This window comes from Adiantum capillus-veneris, chromosome 13 (assembly GCF_014529385.1).
Source record: "Adiantum capillus-veneris isolate H3 chromosome 13, ASM1452938v2, whole genome shotgun sequence".
Taxonomy (NCBI): domain Eukaryota; kingdom Viridiplantae; phylum Streptophyta; class Polypodiopsida; order Polypodiales; family Pteridaceae; genus Adiantum; species Adiantum capillus-veneris.
The window spans coordinates 73,533,425-73,557,509 of NC_140943.1; positions in this window are offsets into that span (position 1 = coordinate 73,533,425).

Sequence of the window (24,085 nt, forward strand, 5' to 3'; positions counted from 1 at the left end):
TAAATGCTAAGTAAATGGGTAACACCATCCCCATTGTACATACACAAGCTTTCAACAAGTCAATAAAGAGCTCTATTTCTGTGTACATGATTTTTGTTAAAGATTCTCAAAATGAACCTAATGCTTTAACAAAAGAAAATAAAAGCAACCAAAAGGAATTAGAGTTATCCAATTTTCTCAAGAGGTTTCAAGATGTTTTTATTGACGACATCCCTTGTGAGCTACCTCCTAAACAAGGAACCATGCAATTGAACTTCTTCCAGGAAGTTCACCGCATAATAAACCTCCTTATAGAGTTTCTCAAGCTCAACAAGAGGAGATTATGCGGCAAGTGCATGAGTTAGTTGAGAAGGGTATGGTTAGGCCAAGCTCATCTCCATTTTGCTCACATGTGCTATTAGTGCAAAAGAAAGACGGCACATATCGTATGTGTGTCGACTATAGAGCACTAAATAGGATCATTATCAACAATAGGTTTCCCGTTCCACGGGTAGAAGACCTATTTGATAAGCTACAAGGATCGACCTACTTCAGTAGGATTGACCTAAAAAGTGGCTATCATCATATAAGGATAGTTGATCAAGACATTGTAAAGACCTCATTTCTTACTACATATGGTCTTTACGAATACATTGTCATGCCTTTTGGCTTGACCAATGCACCAGCCACATTCAACCGCTTGATGGAGAAGCTGTTCAGGCCTCATCGAACCTTCACTGGAGTGTTCTTTGATGATATTATCATCTACTCTAATTCATTGGAGGAACACAAGCAACATCTCCAGGTAATATTTCAAGTTTTAAGAGAGAATAAACTTTATGTTAATCGAAAGAAAAGTGAATTTTTCTTGCAAGAGATTCAGTATTTAGGTCACATTATCTCTCAAGATGGCATCCAAATGGATCCATCTTAGTTAGAGGTAATAAAAGGATGGCCTAAACCAAGGAATCTTCATGAACTAAGAAGCTTCATAGGTATGTGTGCATACTATAGACGCTTCATAGAAAATTTCTCACAATTGCGGGACCATTACATGACCTAACAAAGAAAAGCGTTAGGTATACATGGTCTGCTAAAGAGAACAATGCTTTCGAAAAGCTTAAAGAAAAGCTTATCTCTCAACCTGTGCTTACACTACCGGATCTCTCAAAGCCATTTGAGGTCCAATGTGATGCTTGTGGTGATTGCCTTGGAGCTGTTTTGCTCCAAGAAGGGTATGCCATAGGCTATGAGAGTCGAAGGCTCGACTCTGTTGAGCAAGCTCTAGGCATATACGAAAAGGAACTCCTTGCAGTTCTACATGCCTTAGACTCATGGAAGCACTATTTATTGGGGACTCCTTTCATTTTACGGGCCACCAAAAGTACTATGCTAAACTAGCCCGAGTCCATTCTCCGACATGAAGACAAGGTACTAAGCTACGGAAAAAGTCTTGGCCTTTATCCAACAATTTGATGCGGCGTTTGGAGATGAGGGCTCCACAGAGTCCTCCAAGCTACGCCATGTATCTATGCACTTTTAAAAGTCCGCCAGACAATGGTGGTCTAGCCTACGAGCCAACGGTGAAGCTCCACAAACATGGAAAGCTTTAAGAGCTTCCATTATGAAGCAGTTTTTGGCCACCGATGCCAAAGACAAGGTACTCACCGAATGGCGAAGCTTAAAGCTCTCTCCCAATGAATCCATCCATAAATATGTAGACAAGTTTTGGGACCTACAACTCAAAGCCACTGTCTTCAAAAAGTTGGATTTTGGAGAGCAAAAGCAACAATTTTGTGCGGGCTTAACCGAAGAAATGGCGGAGTATGTCAACTCCCAAAGGCCACATACCATATCGGCGGTAATACACCATACTATGGTGGCCTCTCGAATCAATTTCCAAACACGGGCTAAAAGAAATAATAAGCCCCCGGAAAACAAGGGTTCCAATGAGCCTAAGGGGAAGGACAATGTCCAAAAGTCTCCTAAGGGCAACTCCAACAAAGCTAAAGAGAAGGGAGTTTACAAAGGTAAGAATAAACTCTCTCCTGAAGAGCTTGAGCGTTATCGTAAGGATAACCGGTGTTTCAAGTGCGGCGAACAAGGGCATGCGTACCGCGCTTGTCCCCAAAAGAACAACCACCAAGATCCTCCTAGAGCTTCCTTGGTTGAAATCCAAGAGGAGGAAATTCACCAAACTCATCACAAAGGATCTCCTCTATGCCATGCTTGGGGAAAGGTAAGAGAACATGATGCTTTTATTCTCTTTGACCCTGGTTCTACTCACAATTTTATATCTATAGAGTTAGCCACCAAGCTAGGCATACAATCCTATGAGATGGGAGATGTCCTACCCGCAGACAGTGCCTTCAAGGGGCAAAAAGCTTCAATCACTCCCTTAATCGGGAAATTGAGGCTTCATGTCCAAGGCTATGTGGACAAAGAGGACTTCTTTATCTCTCCTCTCAAGCATGAGGATGTAATCCTAGGGGCACCATGGTTTGACCGCCTGGCTGCCGATGTTAAATTTCCTGAAAGGAGAATCTCCTTTAAGTTCAGGGAAAAAGACATGTATATAGATGCTAAGGAAATGGGTAACACTATCCCCATTGTACATACACAAGCTTTCAACAAGTCAATAAAGAGCTCTATTTCCGTGTACATGATTTTTGTTAACACTAGGTTGGTAACCTAACAGGACATAAAAGTGTCCTTTCAGGGTTTTGAAAAAAACCTCCAAAACCATAGTAGATCCACTCATTTTGTAAAATCCTTTCATGAGGTTATAGTTCAAGGCCTACTACACATGGAAAAAATAAGAAACTTTTAAAATTTCTCATCTTTTGGTCACACCAAGCCTCCAAAGTTGATGGAAAAGTGCATTTTCATCAAAAAAGTCATTTCTTACATTTTGTTGCATAAAAATAAGATTAGGGATTTTTGTAGGACTTGAGATAAATTCCCTAGTTAACTTCAATGGGTTGGTGATCAGAACCTATGATTGCTTCTCACTCACTATTTTTTTTTTTGTTAAAAGAAATAGGTACAAAAAAGTTGAATATTTACCATTCTGCAAACCTATCATCAAAGTTTCTATAGCCATGCTCAATACAAATAATATATGCATGTTTTCTTAGTTCCCTATTGTCCTTTAGGTTCATAAGGAGCCATGGAGCATGTCAAAAGAATAATACATCTCTTACCAAGGGGAATCTTGGGGACAAAGATGAAGTGCTAAATACAACAATCATGAAAAAACTGGGTTCAACATTATGAGTTGTAGGATCCCATAGAAACTATTCAATATCTAGCCAAATTTGATCCTTATGACTAGATATGGTTACTACCTACAAAATGCATGTAGTTGTCACAAGAAACTAACAATATTGAAAAAGCTATACTTGATATACTAGAATGTTTCGTTTTCTTCTATAATTCAAAAAATCAGCCATCGTTGTCTACTATGCAAAATAGAGTATTAGGTGCCCCAAAACTCAAGGAATATTAGCTTTATGTTACAATATGCAACATAGAAAATCAAAACTGCATTTGGATATGATGAAAGCCACCAAAAAAATCATAGAAGAGCTAAAATTGGCTAAAAACCAGGATTTGACAATTTTTGTAATTTGGTCATAACTTACAACTCTAACATTTATTTCTCCCTAGAAGCATCAGGACATGTTGAGGACTACTAAAGAAAGTTCTCTAGCATTATAGACCTCACAAACATGAATTCTAGAGTGGTATAGTTGCAAAAAGTTGAAAAAAGCCAAAAACAGGACCCATATTTTCACACAGTTTAGGTTGTGAAATGTTGTGCAAGGACAAGGTTAAAGATGGAATTGATATTCCAAAAAAATGTCGAGTTTTTTTCAGCTCATGAGACAACTTTCTAGACAGATAGAACCTCAAAATCAATTTTGAAACTCTTGACATAATTCAAGGAAAATGGTCACTTAACAGGACATAAAAGTGTCCCATTACCAACCTAGTGTTAAAGATTCTCAAAATGAACCTAATGCTTTAGCAAAAGAAAATAAAATCAACCAAAAGGAATTAGAGTTATCCAATTTTCTCAAGAGGTTTCAAGATGTTTTTATTGACGACATCCCTTGTGAGCTACCTCCTAAACGAGGTAATGATGACCATGCAATTGAACTTTTTCCAAGAAGTTCACCGCCTAACAAACCTCCTTATAGAGTTTCTCAAGCTCAACAAGAGGAGATTATGCGGCAAGTGCATGAGTTAGTTGAGAAGGGTATGGTTAGTCCAAGCTCATCTCCATTTTGGTCACCTGTGCTACTAGTGCAAAAGAAAGATGGCACATATCGTATGTGTGTTGACTATAGAGCACTAAATAGGATCACTATCAAGAATAGGTTTCCCGTTCCATGGGTAGAAAACCTATTTGATAAGCTACAAGGATCGACCTACTTCAGTAGGATTGACCTAAAAAGTGGCTATCATCAAATAAGGATAGTTGATCAAGACATTGTAAAGACCGCATTTCGCACCACATTTGGTCTTTACGAATACATTGTCATGCCTTTTGGCTTGACCAATGCACCAGCCACATTCAACCACTTGATGGAGAAGCTGTTCAGGCCTCATCGAACCTTCACTGGAGTGTTCTTTGATGATATTATCATCTACTCTAATTCATTGGAGGAACACAAGCAACACCTCCAGGTAATATTTCAAGTTTTAAGAGAGAATAAACTTTATGTTAATCGAAAGAAAAGTGAATTTTTCTTGAAAGAGATTCGGTATTTAGGTCATATTATCTCTCAAGATGGCATCAAGGTATTAAGAGGCGGTAAGACTATCCGACGATATCTTATTAAGTTTAAGAATTATCCTTTTGAAGATGCTCGATGGATGCAAGGCATACAATTAAAGGATAACCTAAACCTTGTCAATGCTTACAATGCTTCCCAAGAGTAAGCAAATGTACAAAATGTTAAAAATGAACAAAGTTTTTGTCTTATAAGACTCTCTTTTTCTTTATTTGTGCACAAAAATGAAGTAGTATGCATGCTTAGATCAAGTTTGAGGAGACGACGTCTCCAAAACACCAAGTAGAGCTTGTCACTCTACTACGGATGACTGATAGGACTGATGTACAGACATGCTTGCGGCAGCCTCAGGCTCTCAAGTGCCAAATGGACTAGTCATCCATTATGGAATGATGTCGTAGGGTAACATAGGGATCCTCTATCCGCTAAGAAAAGGACTTATGAATATGCTTTATCTTCTCTACACCATAGTCGAGGACGACTATGATTTCAAGAGAGAGGTAATGTCATAATAATCAATATCTAATTCTCCTAAATGATTTTCTCATATTTAACTGATCATTTAATGTGGGGAAGTGCTAGGGGAGAAAAAGCTAGAATATTGGTTAAGCTAGCAGACCGGCCACAGTAGGGATCCAAAGGAGGCAAAATAGGGATCCAAAGGGGGGGACATCTGCAAAAGAGCCATGTGCAACAATGGGCTAAAAAGACCCTAAAGTTCAGCCCATTAAGACTTCCAAAATGCTAAGGTTCCAAAATTCAAAGGTTGTGTCCAAAGGGTTAAAGCTTAGGGGGAATTATATGCTTTGTGTGCTCTCCAAAGTCAATGCACATCCCTACATGGGAGGGGGCGAGCCCTTCTTCTAGGGGATGAGAGAGAAAGCCACACACACACACAAGCCCCTTTACACAAAGGGAATTAGGGACACATGTCAGCTCCCTAGCCTAGATGCCCACAAGGTGTGCCCAATTCCTATTGGATGACCCTTGAAGTGGACCAATGAGAATTAAGCTAGAGTAAATCTAGTTTAATTAATTTAAAAGCACTTAATAAAAGAAACCAATAAGAATTAAGTCTCCTAGAAGACTATTCGGCAGTCTCCCAAAGGTCCCAATGAGCATTCAGGAGCCCCATGGCTTGCCTGATTCCTATTGGCCAGGAGGCAAAGGGGTCCAATGAGAGTTTAGTTTAATTATTTAATTACCTCAAGCTCTAACAAAAGGGGAAAGGGGGACACATGTCAGAAGGCTTTCACTTATGCTGCTTAATTGTAATTGGCTTGACTTGGGGAGGGCCAATGAGGCTGCATGAAGAGCAAATAGCAAGGGGGCTCGCCCAAGAGAGAGAGGGGGCTGATTTTTGCTTGGCATTAACACACACAGACTCACACAATCTCATGTGTGAAGAAAGAGAAGACTATCTCTTCCCAAGCTTTAATGGAGAACTCATCACCTACTCCAAGCTTGGGAGATAGAAGCCTACATCAACACTCTCTTGGCATGTGGATGCAAATCCAACCAAGAGCCAAGCTTCAATGCATGCTCATCTCCTCTACCAAGCCAATTACTAAGCTAAGCTATGCTAATATGAGTGATTATGTGAGGAGATGTACATCTTTCTCGTAAGATACTCCTTCTTCCTCTCAATCTATTCTCATACCCTACTAGCTCTCACCATCTTCGAAGGTGTGTGAGGTCTTGGGTCTGAGAACGGGGATAATTCAAGTTGTGTTTGTTAAGTGTTTTGCTTAGTGCATGAAGCTTCCATCTTCATTGCACTAGCTAGTATTGAAGGAACACAAAGAATTGTATTGTACAATGTCTCTCTTGATGGGAGAAACCATAATACAAAGCCTTTTGGAGGGGGGACCGGCTCCATGCAAATCCGGTCCTCAACTGTTGTCAATAGCTTAATTTCTCTCTCTTTTGAAAGTATTGTCGATGCTATCTAACTAGGTGTTATGCTTTTTGGTTCTCTCTCCACCCAAGCACTCTTGTAATTCTCATTAGGAATCTATTCTAATGAAATGCCCACTATGTTCATGCTAATTTTCCGCTACACATAAGTTATTAGGCCATTAAATGTTACACATATCCTCACCCAGTAATGGAAAAACAACAAGACACTTTTTTTAGTCATGAAGCTCTAAAAAATAGCTAACATTGCTAATCGATACAAAAGGAAACTTTAAATTTTCACCTTTTGGCATCGCTAAAGGAGTCTCTCAGTGCGTTGTAAATTGTGTTGCATAAGCGACACCTATTTTGCGATGTGCTTTGCAACACTTGCAAACTGAAGGTTGTTGCATAAGTAATGGGCATCAACTGCAATTCCTTTTTTGTTTAAAGAAGAAGCCGTGGGGAGCTATTTTCACTCCCACGGCTTCTTTTGTGTCAAGACAGAGCTCAAGTGAAGTACTCCCCATGCATACAAAGGTGAACTCCTCCTCCCACCAGTCCCCCACAACACACACACACACACACACACACAGAGAGACTCTTTGTCACTTTACTAGTGATTATTGCTCCTCTTTCCTCATAAGAGTTTCTATGCACATTGTGCATCCTTGTATTGATATTTGCTCATGTATGCCCTCATCTTAGGCCCTGCTACCTTATATTTTTACTTCCTAAGTTCTAATATTGCTTGAGCCCGGTGGGACGCTCCCCCATTGAAGTTTAGGTGTCTTGGTTTCATATTGTCTAGAAATATCTTATGTATTGCTCCTTTAAGAAGACAACAACATCTACTTTGGTTGCACCCTAACCATAACTCTATAAAAATAAATCAAGTTTTCTTAAAATATTGGTACCCTTTAAATGCCTATTAGAAACTCTCCTCCCTCATATAACCCTATAGAGGGTGCCTTGCAGTTGTAGGAACCCCCCAAGAAATTCTTACACCTAGATTCCCCTGGTTTGTGTGGAAGACAGTTACTATTGTCTAGCTCGATACATGGTCATATACAAGGCCTACTAATAGTGCCCGCATCTCATGGCTATGCTATTTTTCCTAACACCTTCTGCACAATAATGCTCCCCCTCTTATGGACTCACACTGTCTCAGAGTTTTCCTCTCTACATACTATCAGTGCCTCAAATTTTTTAGGAGCCATTAAACTTTTTTCACCCTTTCCACTAGGTGGTGCATGATACCATTACCTTCTAATACTTAAAAATAACTTTGGCTCTCTCTTGCCTAGTGGGAACCCCACCTTACAAGACCCACTCCTATGGTTTCTTCGAGTTGGTGTGTGTAGAGATTTAGGTTAGGGTGGATGAGTATTAGTGCCGTTCATAGGCGATCGGTGTAATGTGGTTAATGACAAGTTAGATAACAAGAGGGCGCAATGTAAGGGCAAATGAAAGTAGCAATGCATTAGTATATATCAAATGAACAAGTACATAGAGGTTTTATAGCCCAAAGTAAGGCTACTCATGAGTAGATAGGTGTGTGTGGGTGTGAGACATGACTAAAGGATAGAGATTGTGGACTTCATTTAATGCACTCTTCATGTGTCACATGGAGGATATAGGTCATGCAAGGGGAAGGAGGTAAGAGGGCAATCCCATGTCTAGGATTATCCCTACAAACTCCTCCGTAAACCTAGTTATGGTGATGTCCTAGTGATGCATCTAGGCTATTGTGATACACTGATACATCATAGTGGATCAACTTGATTCATCACTATGGCTCACAAGGTGTTCACTTATCATACCTAGGTTCAAAATGCTAGAGTACATCAAATTCATAATCATAAAAGTGGTAAAGCTTATGCTGCTTCATGTGTCATGGTGATCTTCTTCCTCCTTGACTCCCATTCGTGTTCATGTTTTTCTTCATGTTCTTCATCTTCATCAGATTCTTGTCCTTTGTAATCTTCATCTTCATCATCTCCTTAGTTCATGTCTTCATACAAGTCATAGATCATATGCTACAAATGGATGCGTGGCATCCCTGCAAAATATGCACAAACTAACATACTACGAGCAACATAATCATAAATCTACATACATGCACCATCGTATGCGCATATACTTGAATCGTACGCGAACATAGAGAGATAGAGAGATAGAAGAGTAAGAGAGCATGTGCGGATGCACCTCCAAGAGCGGAGTGCTACACCGGCACTGCGAAGGAGAAGAGAGGAGAGGAGAGAAGAATAACGCAGAAACTGGGTGCAATCTCCCCCCGTGCAAGAGTGAGCATTTTTCTCTTGCACGTATTTACTTATAGATTTTTTGAATGCTCAGAATGAATACACATTGGCTAGTCGGACAATAATTGACCATAGCTCATAAAGAGCACTTGAATAATAAAATTTACATAAATGTGATGTTCTTTGTAGAGCCCATAGTTTGGTCATGCTTAATCCACCTGTCAGCTACAAGAAATACAATTTATCATTTATAATTATCATTTCCATTACATACCTCTCCGTTGGAAAGCAACTGTCCTCAGTTGCGAAGATTTAAAAAATCTGCAAATCATACTTGTCAAAAGAGAGAGGTTAAAATAATGTGTGAAAATTAACTTCTGTCAAAATAAGAACTTGTAAAGTTAAATAGAAAAATTTGTTTATGTCTGCCGTCATCCACATAGTGCATATTCTAATGTCCCATACCACGAGAATAAGCAGTATGTGTCATACCCTGATATATCAGGATATCATTGGTCACAATCATCGTCAATCACTCAATTCTCAAAATATCAAGTCCAATCAATTATCACAAATCATATCCAAATCCAAATCCAAGTTCAAAATCCAATTACTTTCATTTCTGTACCCGGGTACCAAAATCATACAAGGTGCAGTGGTGGCCAGTCACTACAGCATGATTTTGTAATCGGTGTTGCCTAAATCGGCGAATCGACACCAATGAGTCGTGCTGCCTAAATCGGCGAATCTGCACTTGTGCTGCCTAAACCGGCGGATCTGCACTAATGTTATTGAAAGTAATGAAGATGTTGTGTGTCCATGTGTTGCCTAAACCGGCGGATCTGTACTAGTGATTGGTGTTGACTAAACACGCGGATCTACACATGGATGAGCATTAACACACTGCCTAAACCGGAGAATCTGTGTGCACGTGACCAATGGACAAGGCAAGGCATAAAAAATATATAACATGTAGTTCTTATGTGATAACAAATTGGAGCATGTTTGACTATTAAGGTACTTACAAACTGGTATTGACTATTTAGCTCAGATCACCTGAGTTCATATGAGTAATTGCATAGTGTAATGACAAATTATCTCACAAAACTTGCATTCAATACAAGTAGAAGCTCTCATGTTAGCAATGAATGTGTGATTGCCCAGTTATAAGCAGATGGAGATACATAAAATATGAACAAGAAAAAAAATGAGGTTTGTGATGTACATACATGGAGGCGATTTTGCATCTGAAAATATGTAGACCTGTGTAAGCAGAACGAGCATAACCTAATAGAATTTGAATCAGGGGGTTTTGTAACATTAATCATATGAGAGTAAGAGAGAGTTGTAGTTAGTAAACTTGCACCAAAGTATATGAAATGAAAATGTAGCATTTGTATGAAAGAAAACAATATGCCTTGGGGTGAAATGGAAATTAGTATACAGCAGAAAAAGGCTAGAACATAGTAGCGGTGTTATGTAACCTACAATGCGATATGAGTATACCATAGATTCAAGATTAAATAGTGAGCTTGATTACATGGAGTACCTGTCTCGCTTAAGATTATGTACGACACAATGACAAAACAAAAAAATTAAAGATATTGGCAAACACGTATTATGATGGGGGATATGACTTGTAAAAAAAGTGATGTAAAAAAAGTCATGGAAGATAGCATAACAAAAATAGAATATTTTGAGGTATAAGCAAATAGAATCTGGCTTGTGGATTTTGTTTAAAATCATTTCCTACTTATAAATACAATGTTAATAAAGTTAGCAAAACAAGTGTACTACTGGTAGCAGTTCTTTATCGTAGGTATTGTAGTTGGTTTCAGATGGTTTGATTTTTCAACCTTTGAAAGTGAGTAGGTGATCGTTTGGCATTCAGACTGCACCTATACCTGAACCACTAGCGTATGTGAAAACTACAAAGAAGGATTGAGAGAAGTATGGTAGTTGTAGGACAGGGACATGGGTGAGAAAGTGTTTGAGGATGTCAGATGATTTTTGTTGTTCGTGACCCCAATTGAATGGTGTGTTTTAATGAAGCAAGGAAGTCATCGGTGATGCAATGTGGGAGACGTTTTTGACATATTTTCGATAAAAGCCTGCTAAGCTTAGAAAGGATTTAATGCCATGCACAGACTTAGGAGTATGCCATGTTTTAATAGTGTCAATCTTTTGAGGATCGACGGATACGCCCTTTGTAGAGACGATATGTGTCAAATAGTCTATGTGTGTTTGAAAAAATGTACTTTTGTCGGGGTTTGCAAACAGTTGGTGCTTATGCAGTAGGTGAAAGACAATATGTAGGTGATTTTTGTGTTTGTACTGATCATGACTGAAAATTAAAATGTCATCAAAGAATACTATAACAAAGCCCTAATAATCAAAAAAGATTTTATTCATCATTCTAGCAAATGTGGCATGTGCATTTGTGAGACCAAATGGTAAAACAATAAATTCATAATGACTAGACTGAGCACGAAATGCAGTTTTAAAAATGTCATTAGGGTGCATACGGATCTTATGGTATCCGGATTTGAGGTCAATTTTGCTAAACACTTTGGCTACTCATAGGCGATCTAAGAGGTCATCTACGCATGGGATGGGGTAGCGATTTTTGACAGTGACTTTGTTCAATGCTCGGTAGTCTATATACATGCGAAAAGTGTTGTTTTTCTTTTGGACTAGGAGGACTAGTGCACCAAAAGGGGATGCATTAGGGCAGATAAGGTCTTTGTCTAGGAGTTCGGTGTTTTTTTTTTTTTTTTGTTGGTGTAAGAGACTATGTCGATATGGTGCTCTTTGTGGAGGTTGTGATCCTGGAAAAATTTCAATTTGATGGTCTAATTCACCGCAAGAGGGTGGGAGAGAAGGGGGGTAAGCATTCACAAAGCAATCAATATACTGTAAAAGGAAATCATTAGATGTGTGAGAGACAGACGGTTGTGTGTGCTCAACTTTAGTAGCAAATATCATGTCAAAACATCCTTTCATAGTGCACGTTTTGCGTGTGTGTGCGATATGAGTGCAAGTGATACATCAACAGAAAGTGAAATCAAGATTTGCCTTGTAAGTGAAAGTCAATGTGTGTGTGTTGTAATCAATTGTGAATTATGTTGGTGACAAAAAAAGCATGTTCAAAATGATATCGGTGGTACAATTAAAAAAATCACGTTGTACTTTGTAATTACCAATACTAATTGTGAGAGAATTAATTTCACGTGTGCCATTATATCGAGTGCCTTGAAAAGAAGATTTCACTTTATATGCAGATGGAGTGGTAGGTAAATTTAGTTTTCGAACCAATTTTTCAGAAATAAAATCGTGTAAACTATCATCATCGTGTCAAATAAACACACTTGAATTTTGAATTTTGTTTTTCTGACGGAGCAAAGCATGAATTGAAATTGGCTTACTTGGTGCGTGAGGTGGGTGGTAGTCGTTCAATCAGCCATATCGTCGTCCACTACGTTCCACCAACGAAGCTTTGTTGTGTTTGCGAGATTGATGAGCTTCGAATGAAGTCTTCAAGATTTTGATGATGCGTTCATCTTCGATATCTTCCGAAGTAGAGAGATGGCGTCGAATAAATTCGACAAATCGGATTCCACGTCTTTGGATGGAGTAGAAGAGTGAAATGCACGACGTTGGAGTGCAATTACGAGGTTTTTAATGTACAGATGCAAAGATCAGGGTGGGATGTTGATGATGTAGAGACTCTAGTCGACGAATTGTTGATTATAGGCATGACAGAATATAAAATTTATGCCATAATGAAAACGAGAGAAGTAGTCTAACTTACCGAAAGCGGTTGATGAGCGATGGTGTGCGTAATTGTGATGAGATGCGTGTTGATTGGTTGCCGAGAGCGAAGAGGATTGTCGATGATAGTTTACTCCATAACTTTGGAAAAAAGAGGAATTCCATCTTCGGAGTCGCGAGAAGTAAGTGTGTGTGTGTGTGTGTGTGTGTGTGTGTGTGTGTGCGCGCTTGGAAGTTTGCTTGAGAATTGTATGTGTGTGTGTGTGTGTGTGTTAGGTCTCTGTAAAAAAATACGAGTTCGAAAAACTGTTTTCGGCTCGGCCGCGACCTTTTTCTTTTTTTTTTCAAAAAAAAGGTTTTTTTTGTTTTGTTTTTGGGGTGACGACGCCGCGAGCAAAAAGCGTGCCTTTTTACCTATTTTTGTCATACGGTGGTTGCATGCAATTGGAAAAAAGGGAGTGGTGACTAAAAGAAAGAGAAAAAGGGATGGCTCTTAATGGTTGTTGGGGGGGGGGGGGGTGTGTGTGTGTGTGTGTGTGTGTGTGTGTGTGTGTGTGTGTGTGTGTGTGTGTGTGTGTGTGTGTGTGTGTGTTATGTACTAATACACACTTAATACACATATGAAGGTAATTAGTAACAAAAATTGACTAATTAAAAGTATTTAACTTCAAATTAAAGGTAATTCGCTTCAAATTAAGAGTACTTAACTTCAAATTGAGTAATTAAGAGTACTTAGCTTCAAATTAAGAGTAATTAAGAGTACTTGGCTTCAAATTAAGAGTAATTAAGCATAATTAGTAACACAAATCGAGTAGTTAAAAGTACTTATCTTCAAATTGATCACGTTCTTCTTTCCTACAATCCGTATCTTGCCAAGAGCGATGGTCTGAGCTCTGATACCACTGCTACAAACGGATGCATGGCGTCCCTGCAAAATATGCACAAACTAACATACTACGAGCAACATAATCATAAATCTACATACCTGCACCATCGTATGCGCATATACTTGAATCGTACATGAACATAGAGAGATAGAGAGCGAGAGAGAGTAAGAGAGCATGTGCGGATGCACCTCCAAGAGCAGAGTGCTACACCGGCATTGCGAAGGAGAAGAGAGGAGAGGAGAGAAGAATAACACAGAAACTGGGTGCAATCTTCCCCCGTGCAAGAGTGAGCATTTTCCTCTTGCACGTATTTACTTATGGATTTCTTGAATGCTCAAAATGAATACACATTGGCCGGCCGGACAATAATTGACCATAGCTCATAAAGAGCACTTGAATAATAAAATGTACATAAATGTGATGTTCTTTGTAGAGCCCATAGCTCGGTCATGCTTAATCCACCTGTCAGCGTCTGCAAGAAATACAATTATCACTTATAATTATCATTTCCATTACATCATATAGAGCATATCATCATATAGAGCATATCATCTATGTATAGAGTGATGCTCATTTTATCATGCATAGGATGAAAAATGCCAAGAATTGTAGAATATGCAATGGGGGTCTTACCAAATAGAGATACTATCTCTATTTGCAATGGGGGTCTTACCAAATAGAGATACTATCTCTATGGCAGTGTCTATGCCCAATTACAAAATTTAGCAATGCAAAAGTGGATGCAAATTTCATACAAGTGTGGAGAGAGTGCTAAGAATCACCCCTTATGAGAGTTTTGGCCAATCTTGATGCAAAGCAATGGGAGCCCACTTTAATGCTACTGGTGTCTTGAGTGCTCATGGCCCAGAAAGGGGCTTTTGGATTTGACAAATCTCCCCCTTGAAGTTGAGCGATGAGCGTTCGGTGCGAACCAAGTCTTAAGCTATTAGCTCCAATAAGGTGCCAAATTGCAACTTACTTGGTGGGAAACCATCCTTGGGCAAAGGTTTTGGGCAGCAAGGCCAGTGGCAACGAAGGCAGCACAAGCAAGGTAGTTCAAGTTTTTGCTTATGGCGGAGCCAAAAATTTGTTAGGCCATTGAGCTGCTACAAATAACGACTTGTCAGGGCAACGAGCTACAGCGATGGCAAGTCGCTATGGACATGGTTGAGTGTAGTACCAACAGCCAACATGAGGAGTTGCAATGGCTTTGTGATGATGACGAAGACCAGCAACGATTGAATGTACTCCGAGGTAGTGGGCAACGGACACCGACTAAAGGGAGTGTTGAAAGAGAATGGCAAGCTATACCAAAATAAGTTAAGTGGGAAATCAAGGTGAGAATCAGGTTGAGCAATAGGATAAGGAGCCATAGGGCTTTCAGGGGAGCATAAGGGATAGTTGTACATTAGGAGCTATGGCATGCAAGGGGTGTTTGCACAGCGAGAGCCGAAGATATGCAATCAGAGTTGAGAGTAGCTAACACAGGATTTGGTTGGGGTGCTACTTCAGCAGGTCACAAGTTGTTGGGGCGAAGCAAAGATGGGAGCGCACATGGAAAGCCTTTGGCGATTGCATGAGCTAGGGGCCTGCCATGTTGAAAAGATAGTGTTGCTTCCAAAAAATAATAAATGTCCACCTTCCCATTTGACTTTGGAAATATAACAGTAGCCTCTATAAATAAAGTTTATCTAGCTCCAAGAGAGATTTGGCCAAGTTGCTCTAGGAAAGGCTATTAACTAAATTCACTTAAGGGAGTATTATTGGACTAAATGCAAATACATTAGAGACTATGATTCCAACCAAGTGGTGATAGAGAGAAGAGTGCCGTTTGACCTAGCGGAGAGAGAAGGAATACCTAGGGTTCTAATGGTAGGTTAGGAAATGCAAACTAACCTAGGATAGGCTCTGATACCACATGTAGGAGATTTAGGTTAGGTTGGATGAGTATTAGTGCCGTTCATGGGCGATCGGTGTAATGTGGTTAATCACACGCTAGATAACAAGAGGGTGCAATGTAAGTGCAAATGAAAGTAGCAATGGATTAGTATATATAAAATGAACAAGTACATAGAGCTTTTATAGCCCAAATCAAGGCTTCTCATGAGTAGATAGGTGTGTGTGGGTGTGAGAGATGACTAAAGGATAGAGATTGTGGACTTCATTTAATGCATTCTTCATGTGTCATGGAGGATGTAGGTCATGCAAGGCATGTATGCTTCATGGAAGGAGGTAAGAGGGAAATCCCATGGCTAGGATTATCCCTACAGCGTGGTAGTTATTACTTTCTCCTTTGATCCCAAGACTCGGTCTCTCTGCTATTCTATCGTCTGTTGACTGAGCCTACCTTCACTAGAAACGAGGTTCTTCCTCCATCTCTTTGCCATCTACAGAAAAAGGTCTTACCTCCTCTCCCTCATTGGTGTTGTACACAAGTCCCATAGATATTTGTCCTGGGTGATGTGATTCCCTCCTCTAAAATATGTATTAAGGGATGGGCATCCTCCTTACCTAAAGATGAATGCCTCTATAATACTCTATTGCATGCATCTTGTCTTCCCCCAATGACACAAAGATGCATAGCTAGTGTTTGCAACTTTCTGGACATGTGCAGCACATGAACTCTTTCTTGAAGCATTTCTCTTTAAGAGACTTGTCAAAGTCATGAAGGCTTGATCGTTATAATCCATCCTCCCTCCCCCCTCCCTCTTACCTCTATGCAGGTAGAATTTTTTTCCTAAATCTCTTGGGGTATCTTCTTTCCTACTTAGAGGTCTATTATAATTTTTGGTTCCACCTAATATTGTACATATATGTTGTTGTGTTTAATTGGTTTATTGGGACTTGGATCTGAGCCTAAATGGCTTCTTGATGGATTTCAAAATGGCTGCTAGCTCAGTCTCCTACCATTTCTCTATATAAAGGTGAGGGTTCTCCCTCACTTACCCTTGTGATGTTTAATTTCATGTTTGACAAGTAAGCCTTGGGTTGTCTGTGGGATTTTTTCCAGGTCACAGAGAGAGAGAGAGAGAGAGAGAGAGAGAGAGAGAGAGAGAGAGAGAGAGAGAGAGAGAGAGAGTGCTTTGCAAATTATATATGGTGATTCGCTTTGAGTTGTGGGATATATTCCCTTCCTACAAATGGAACTTTTTGAGGGTGGTCCCTCTTCATAGGTTACTTAATATCTCATTTCTCTTTGTTTGTTGATTGCACTTAGGAATTTCTTCAATGGTTTGGCCTTTAAAGGAATAAAGGAACTGATTTTGCTAGTATTTTTTTGGAGATCAACTTTTCTCATAATGCACTAGCTAATGTTCCCTCTCATAAACCATACATATTGGTCCTATTATGATCTTAACTTGATAAATTGAAAGTTTTTTTATACCTTTAAGTTGATACTATTTCCATTTGGTTTACATTAGAGAAAGGGAAAAATGCTCTGAGGCTTTGCTCTCCATGTGAATGATGGAAACTATGGGTTGCTCACCTTTGAGGAGATTATGCAAGGAGCTTCCACCTCACTTACAAAACCCTATCAAATGCACCTTAACTATTAAGGTTCTATTGATAATACTTATTACCTCATGATGTTGTGGTATTATGGTTCTACTGTTTATACTAGTAAGTTGATGATGCTCTGGCATTTTGTTTGATTGTGAAATTACGTTGATAGCTTGTATCCCTTCCAAATCTTAAGACTTAGTATTGAGCTCTAGGTTTTGGAATTTACTCGTCTTTGAATCTTGTGGCTTTACTGATTCCAGAGATGCTTTACTACCTCATAATGGATTTTTTTCTACTCTTATTGAGTATGCAATGAATACTATCTTGAGAGACTTTTGGACCTTAAAAGAGGGCCTTGTCTAGTTTTGATGACTAGTTAGTGCTCACTAGCTTCCCCACTCTACCTATCTTCACTACTAGCATGCTCTTGGGTATTAATTTGCAAGCCTTTGGTCAATTCTTGAAAATTGGTTTTGATTTTTTATGTGTCATACTAGCTATAAAACTAGAGATGGTTTGCCTGCTGGATTTATCATCTTACCTGCATTTGACCAGGGTCTCACTATACAGTGGTCGCCTTTTGACTGTTTGGTGTCTTTTTACTAGTGGCTCTAGCTAACCTATTACACACTTGGTTATTTATCTAGCTCTGTAATGAGTGCTTCATGGGGATGAAGACTGGATTTGCACTATCCCTTGCTGACTTTGCCCTATTTATATCTTCATTACCTAATTTTTCTTGGGACTTGTAGTTGTCTTGTTCTTTCATAATGCTTCCCCTACCTAATGATGATTCCAAACTCGTGAAAAATGAATGTTCTCATTATGTTCTTTTATCTGTTGGGGTAAAGACGGTGTTCCTCTTACCCTGGTCCGATGCGTCAGCGACGGCGACCATCCATCACTTGTACACACCTTATTCTTTACTAGATAGAAGAATACGGGGCTCTCTCACATATTATTGTGGAGAGTTGCTCCAGTCACTCTCTCTCTCTCTCTCTCTCTCTCTCTCTCTCTCTCTCTCTCTCTCTCTCTCTCTCTCTCTCTCTCTCTCTCTCTCTCTCTCTCTCTCTCTCTCCGCACACACACCGCATTTGTGAACCCCTTCCAATGGTATCACAGCGCATGGTGATAGCACGGAGCATGGTGGTGTCGAGAGCTTTGAGGTGATAGCTTGCTCGCCCTTGATGGTGGAGGGAGCAAGAAATCTTGGTAGCTACGTGAGAATGCAATGGGAGCTTGTGAGCTCAGGTGAGAGTGATGTATGCTCTTGTGGAAGATCAGAAGAGAGTGTGGATGATAGTGTATGTGAAAGTTTCCTAAAAATTGTATATGTGTAGCTGCACGTTTTTGCAGATCTATTTTTTTCTGTTAAAACGTGTCCATTCAGGCCGATTCGTGTAGTTCTTGACCGATTTTTTCTGCTCTATAACTTTGCAAAAGAAACTTTTTACAAATTCCTCACCGCTTTTATGCTATTCATCTCAGACTTACTCTATGCAGGAAATTTTAGGTTTTTTGTTTCGTGCAATGAACGAGTATGATGCACTTTTGAAAGCACGATAGGTACTCAAATGTGGGTGCATAAATTCTAAAGTTGAATGTACAATTTCAGCTTTGATCAGGCTTGAGGTTTTTGGTAGATTTGGGTAAAAAATAAGCGGGTAGATGTGGTCGCTTGCAGCTAGTTACAGCTCGTAGGTTCCAGATTCACAGGTATACAGATTTTGGATAGGGAGAGTTGTCCAGCAGAGCTAATTGTTTGGGAGTGATCTTGATTTCCATGGTTTTGGCTTATGTATGACGATTGTGGATTTGTGCATGAGACGGCTTGTCTCAAATAGATGTATGCGCTTTGGATTGACCCACAGGTTGTCTTGCTTCCTCTTCATGGATTTTGGGTAGCTTTTAGTCAGTTTGACTTTATGTATGACAGACTATGGATGAGAGATTTTAATCTCTCTTTATGCGCATAACCGAGTTGGCTTCACAGTTGCTTTTATGCAGTTTTTGTGTTGCCGATTTTATGGCTGAGATTTTTTGAGATTTTGCTCAAGTTATAGTGGGGGAAACTCTATCAAATTTTTCTCAAATTCTTGCCATGTTTTGTGGGCATTTGTAGTTTACTCTTTGATGGTATAGTGATTGAGTTTTAACTCTCACTTTGACAAGTTTTGTCAGCTTGGACAGGGATTTATTGTTCTTGTATCCACTCTTGCAGGAGTGAGATCTATAGTATGCTTGTAGTGGCTACAGGTAGATTTATCATATGCACTATTTTTATCGATGAACATTCCGATCGTGAGTCTACTGCATACAGTTTATAGGTAGTCACAAGTTCTACATGCTTACACTTGCAGATTTACGCAGTTGTCAGATTGTAGATACAGTTTTGTGGGATGCATATTGAGCATTGTGTTTGCTCTCTACTTACGCATATGGTTGTGCGTTTTATGCTCTTTTGAGAGTTGTTTATTCCTTAATTGTCTATGTTCGGATTTTTCTTAGTTTAGAGTAGACATTGGACATTGCTTTTGTACCTCCGGTGGTAGAGCTTTGTTGAGCTACGGATTGCATATACGAACATTGGATTGATGTTGGTGGATTGAGATGGTTTTTCCACTTTGACATGTATGCATTTTATTCTGTCAGAGAATTGGACTTATGGTGCAGCGGAAATTGCAAATTAATTAACTAAATGAATCAATTAGCATAACATTGAGCAAAATTAGAGAATAACTGTTGCCAAGCACAAAATTCCATTGAGATTCATCACCTACACACATACACACATTGAAAGCTGCAAAGAAGAGAGTGAGAGAGAGAAATTCGACACAAGTTGAGGGCCGGAATTTATGGAGCCGACCCCCCCTCTGAAAGGACTTGTATTAATGAAATTTCTCGTAAAAGAGAAAGCTTTACAATTAATATGGAGCTAATTGCACTTCTAACTGCACAGAATCAAGAGATAGACAACTCTAGGTCCTGGCAGTAATTGCAATTGAACTGTACCGCACCGCAACTCGTAGAGCTCATTCCCAAAACCTTAAACATCTCTTGGATGATAAGATCTGTGGGGAATAAGCAAGATTCGGGTTGGAAAGAAGTATTTAAGATTAAGAATTAGTAACCTACATGTGTTAAATAATCATAATCAGGCACAGTATGATAAAACATGCAAAACGGGGAAGAAGGAGATGGAGTTGAGCTTTCATGGAAGCTTGAGAATGCTGAAAACTGAGCACACACAAGCCAGAAACAGCCCCAAATCAGCCTGGGTCGATTTGCATGCCTTTTCCTACTTTTAGGGGCAACTGGAGCATTTTTAGGCAAAGTGGGAGTCTTTTTGGGGTCAAAATGTGGTCCAGATTCATTGTGAATGAGTGGATCATGGTAGAGGGCGCTTCCTTGCTGTTCAGACTGGCCGGGCACTTCTTGCTCTGGCCACTCTGCTTGCCTTGGGCCCCACTCCATCAGTTTTGGCTTCAAAAATTCATTTTGTCCATGCTCCCCGTTCCAAATGCGGTCGGCCAGGCATTTACCTCATTTTCGAAGGCTTTCGGGAATATTGTGGACAATATTAAAATAATACTTTTAGTCCGTAAAATCCCGTTGGAACCCTTATCGGACTCCGATGGCACTTCTGAAAAATGCATAATTTTTCTGAAACTCTCTAGTTCACAGATGCATCATCTTGCCCATTGTGCACTGTTGGTCCTTTTACTATTTTTATTTTCTCTCACTAGAATGGCCAATTCTAGAGAGAGAAAATCATTTAAGTTGACCAAAAATGCATTTTGATGACATTACCCCGCCCTTGAAATCATAGTCGTCCTCGACTATGCTTCTATTCAAGACATTGTGGGTTACATTTGGTCCATTGGCTTTTTGCTCAGGATCCACTTTTAGCTCATTTGACATCTTTCCACACTAGATGACCAATCTACTTGGCACTTGGGAGCACTGCTGCTGCAAGTATGTCAACCACATTTACCCTAGCACATTTCCACAGTAGTTGGCAAGGCTACTTGGTACTTGGAAGAAATTCTGTTGCGAGTGTGCTTTCATTTGGTATGCATACACAGACATTTAAAACATTAATGAAGAACTTTAAACAGTAGGTTTCAAAAGAGAAACTATGTGAATCTTCATTACCTTTGTCATTGGATACATCGATGTAAAACATTTAGGGCATTTTGTGCAGTTCATTGTAGGTGTCTACCATTGATATATTATCCTTTAATTGTGGCTCTTGCATCCATTTAGCATCATCGAAAGGATAATTCTTAAATTTAATGAGATACTTACGGAGTACCTTACCATTGCGTAGCACCTTGTCTTCATGCCGGATGATATGCTCGGGTTGCAGTATTTCTTCGGGCCCTTCAAATTCTGGAGGATCTTCCAAAATTGGTTCTTGTGGAGGATCACCTTTGTAAGCTTTGAGCAAGCTTACATGGAAAGCATTATGGATTGGCCAATGAGAGGGTAGCTTAATTTGATAAGCCGTTTCATTGATTGGCCTTAAAACTTGAAATGGTCCATAATATCTGCGTGCTAGTTTAGCATAATACTTTTGATGACCACTAAGTTCTCCTTGCCAACTTTTTCCCGTTGTATGACGTAGGCGAGCCTTTGGAAATTTAAGAAGAACCCAATCATTTGTGCTAAATTGCACGGGTCTTCTATGCTTGTCAGCAGCAGCTTTGTGCAATAGAGATAGCTTCTTTGATCTTAGAGAAGGCATCGCGTAAGTCACGACTACACTCATCAAGAGCAGCGAAGATCTTTCCATGCATTTTAAAAATGGGTGGAACTTTGGATCTTCCTTCTATGACCTCAAAAGGTGCCTTTCCTATAGAAGTATGAACCGTATTGTTGTATGCATACTCTACTAAGGGTAAATACTTCTCCCATTGATTGCGCTAATCTACTTCCGTTACATAGGCTTTTAGTAGATCCAACACAATGGAGTTTGCTATTTCACTTTGCCCATCCGTTTGAGGGTGATAGGCAGAAGAGAAATTCAGCCTCGTGCCAAGATTCTCAAAGATACCTCTCCAAAAGTTACTGGTCATTCGAGGATCCCTATTAGAGACAATACTTGTGGGCATGCCATGGTACTTAAAATTTTGAGAGATAAACAAGTGTGCCATATGTGGAGCCTTAATAGTCTTTTTGACAGGTATAAAGTGAGCTTGCTTACTAAACCTGTCAACTATTTTCCATATTCCTGTATTCCCACTGGTAGACTTTGGTAAGCCAAAGATGAAATCCATGGCTATACTCTCCCATGGAGAATCAGGAATAGGTAGTGGCTGAAGCAAACCAAGTTGCTTCCCACGGTCATACTTAACTTTTTGGCAAGTAATGCATTGAGATACATATTCTTGAATGTCCTTTTTCATTGTAGGCCAAAAGAAATATGTCTCAATCGCATTCTTTGTAGCCTGAATCCCTCTATGTCCAGCATAAGGTGGAGCATGTGATTCATACATGACCTTCTCTCTCAAACTTTTAGTAACACATAGCCTTAAACCATAGAGAAGATAGCCATCTTCAACCACATATGATTCCGGCATCTTCCCTACTACTATGGCTGATGTAACATCGCGAAAATCTGGGTCAGTAGGATACTCATCCACCATAGAGGTAAGATCATTGTGAGAGGCTACAGACACAGCATTACAGTGAGGTCTACGTGACAAAGCATCTGCAACTTGATTGTGCTTACCAGGAATGTGAGCAATGTGGAAATGAAATTGCAAAAGAAAATTAGCCCACCTGAGTTGCTTGTCAAAAATCTTGGTCTGCGTCATGAAGTACTTGAGACTCTAATGGTCCATTCGGATGATAAATGGCATCCCAAGCAAGTAATGCTTCCACGTATCCAAGGCATGTAAGACAGCTAGAAGCTCTTTTTCATAAATGCCAAGGCTTTGTTCATCAAAGTGAAATTGGGGACTCTCATATGCTATGGCGTGTCCTTCTTGGAGAAGCACTGCTCCAAGACATTCACCACTCGCATCACAATGCACCTCAAATGTCTTTGAGAGGTCAGGTAACACTAATACAGGTTGAGACGTGAGTCTCTCTTTTAGTGTAGTGAAAGCTTTTTGCTCCTTGTCAGTCCACACATATTTGAAGTTCTTCTTTGTCAAATCATGTAATGGTCCTGCTATGGCAAAGAATTTTGCAATGAATCTTCTATAGTATGAGCACATTCCAATGAAGCTTCGTAGCTCATGTAGATTTCTTGGTTCAGGCCATGCATTTATTACCTCAAGCTTTTGTGGATCCATACGGATTCCATCCTTTGAGATAATATGACCTAAATAATGAATCTCTTCTAAGAAGAATTCACTCTTTTTGCGGTTTATGTATAGCTTGTTCTCTTTTAGTGCTCGAAACACTGCATTGAGATGCTCTTTGTGTTCTTCTAAGGACTTGGAATAAATGATGATATCATCAAAGAATACTCCCGTGTAAGCCCTATGCACACGAAAGATTCTCTTCATCATTCTATTGAATGTGGCTGGTTCATTTGTTAGGCCAAAAGGCATAACAAGAAATTCATATAAGCCAAATGTGGTCCTGAAGGCTGTCTTATGAATATCTTCTGGCACAATTTGTATTTGATGATAGCCACTTTTAAGGTCTATTCTACTAAAGTAGGTAGAGCCTTGTAGCTTATCAAACAAAACTTCAATCCTAGGGACTGGGAATCGATTCTTCACTGTCAATTTGTTTAGTGCACGATAGTCTACACACATTCTGTAGGTTCCATCCTTTTTGTGCACTAATAGGACAGGAGAACAAAATGGTGAAGAGCTAGGTCTTACCATACCCTTTTGCACAAGCTCATTAACTTGTGACATGATTTCCTCTTGTTGAGCCAAAGAGACTCGATAGGGCGGCTTGTTAGGAGGAGAGCTTCCTTGGATGAGATCAATCCTATGATCATCATCTCCCCTTTTAGGAGGCA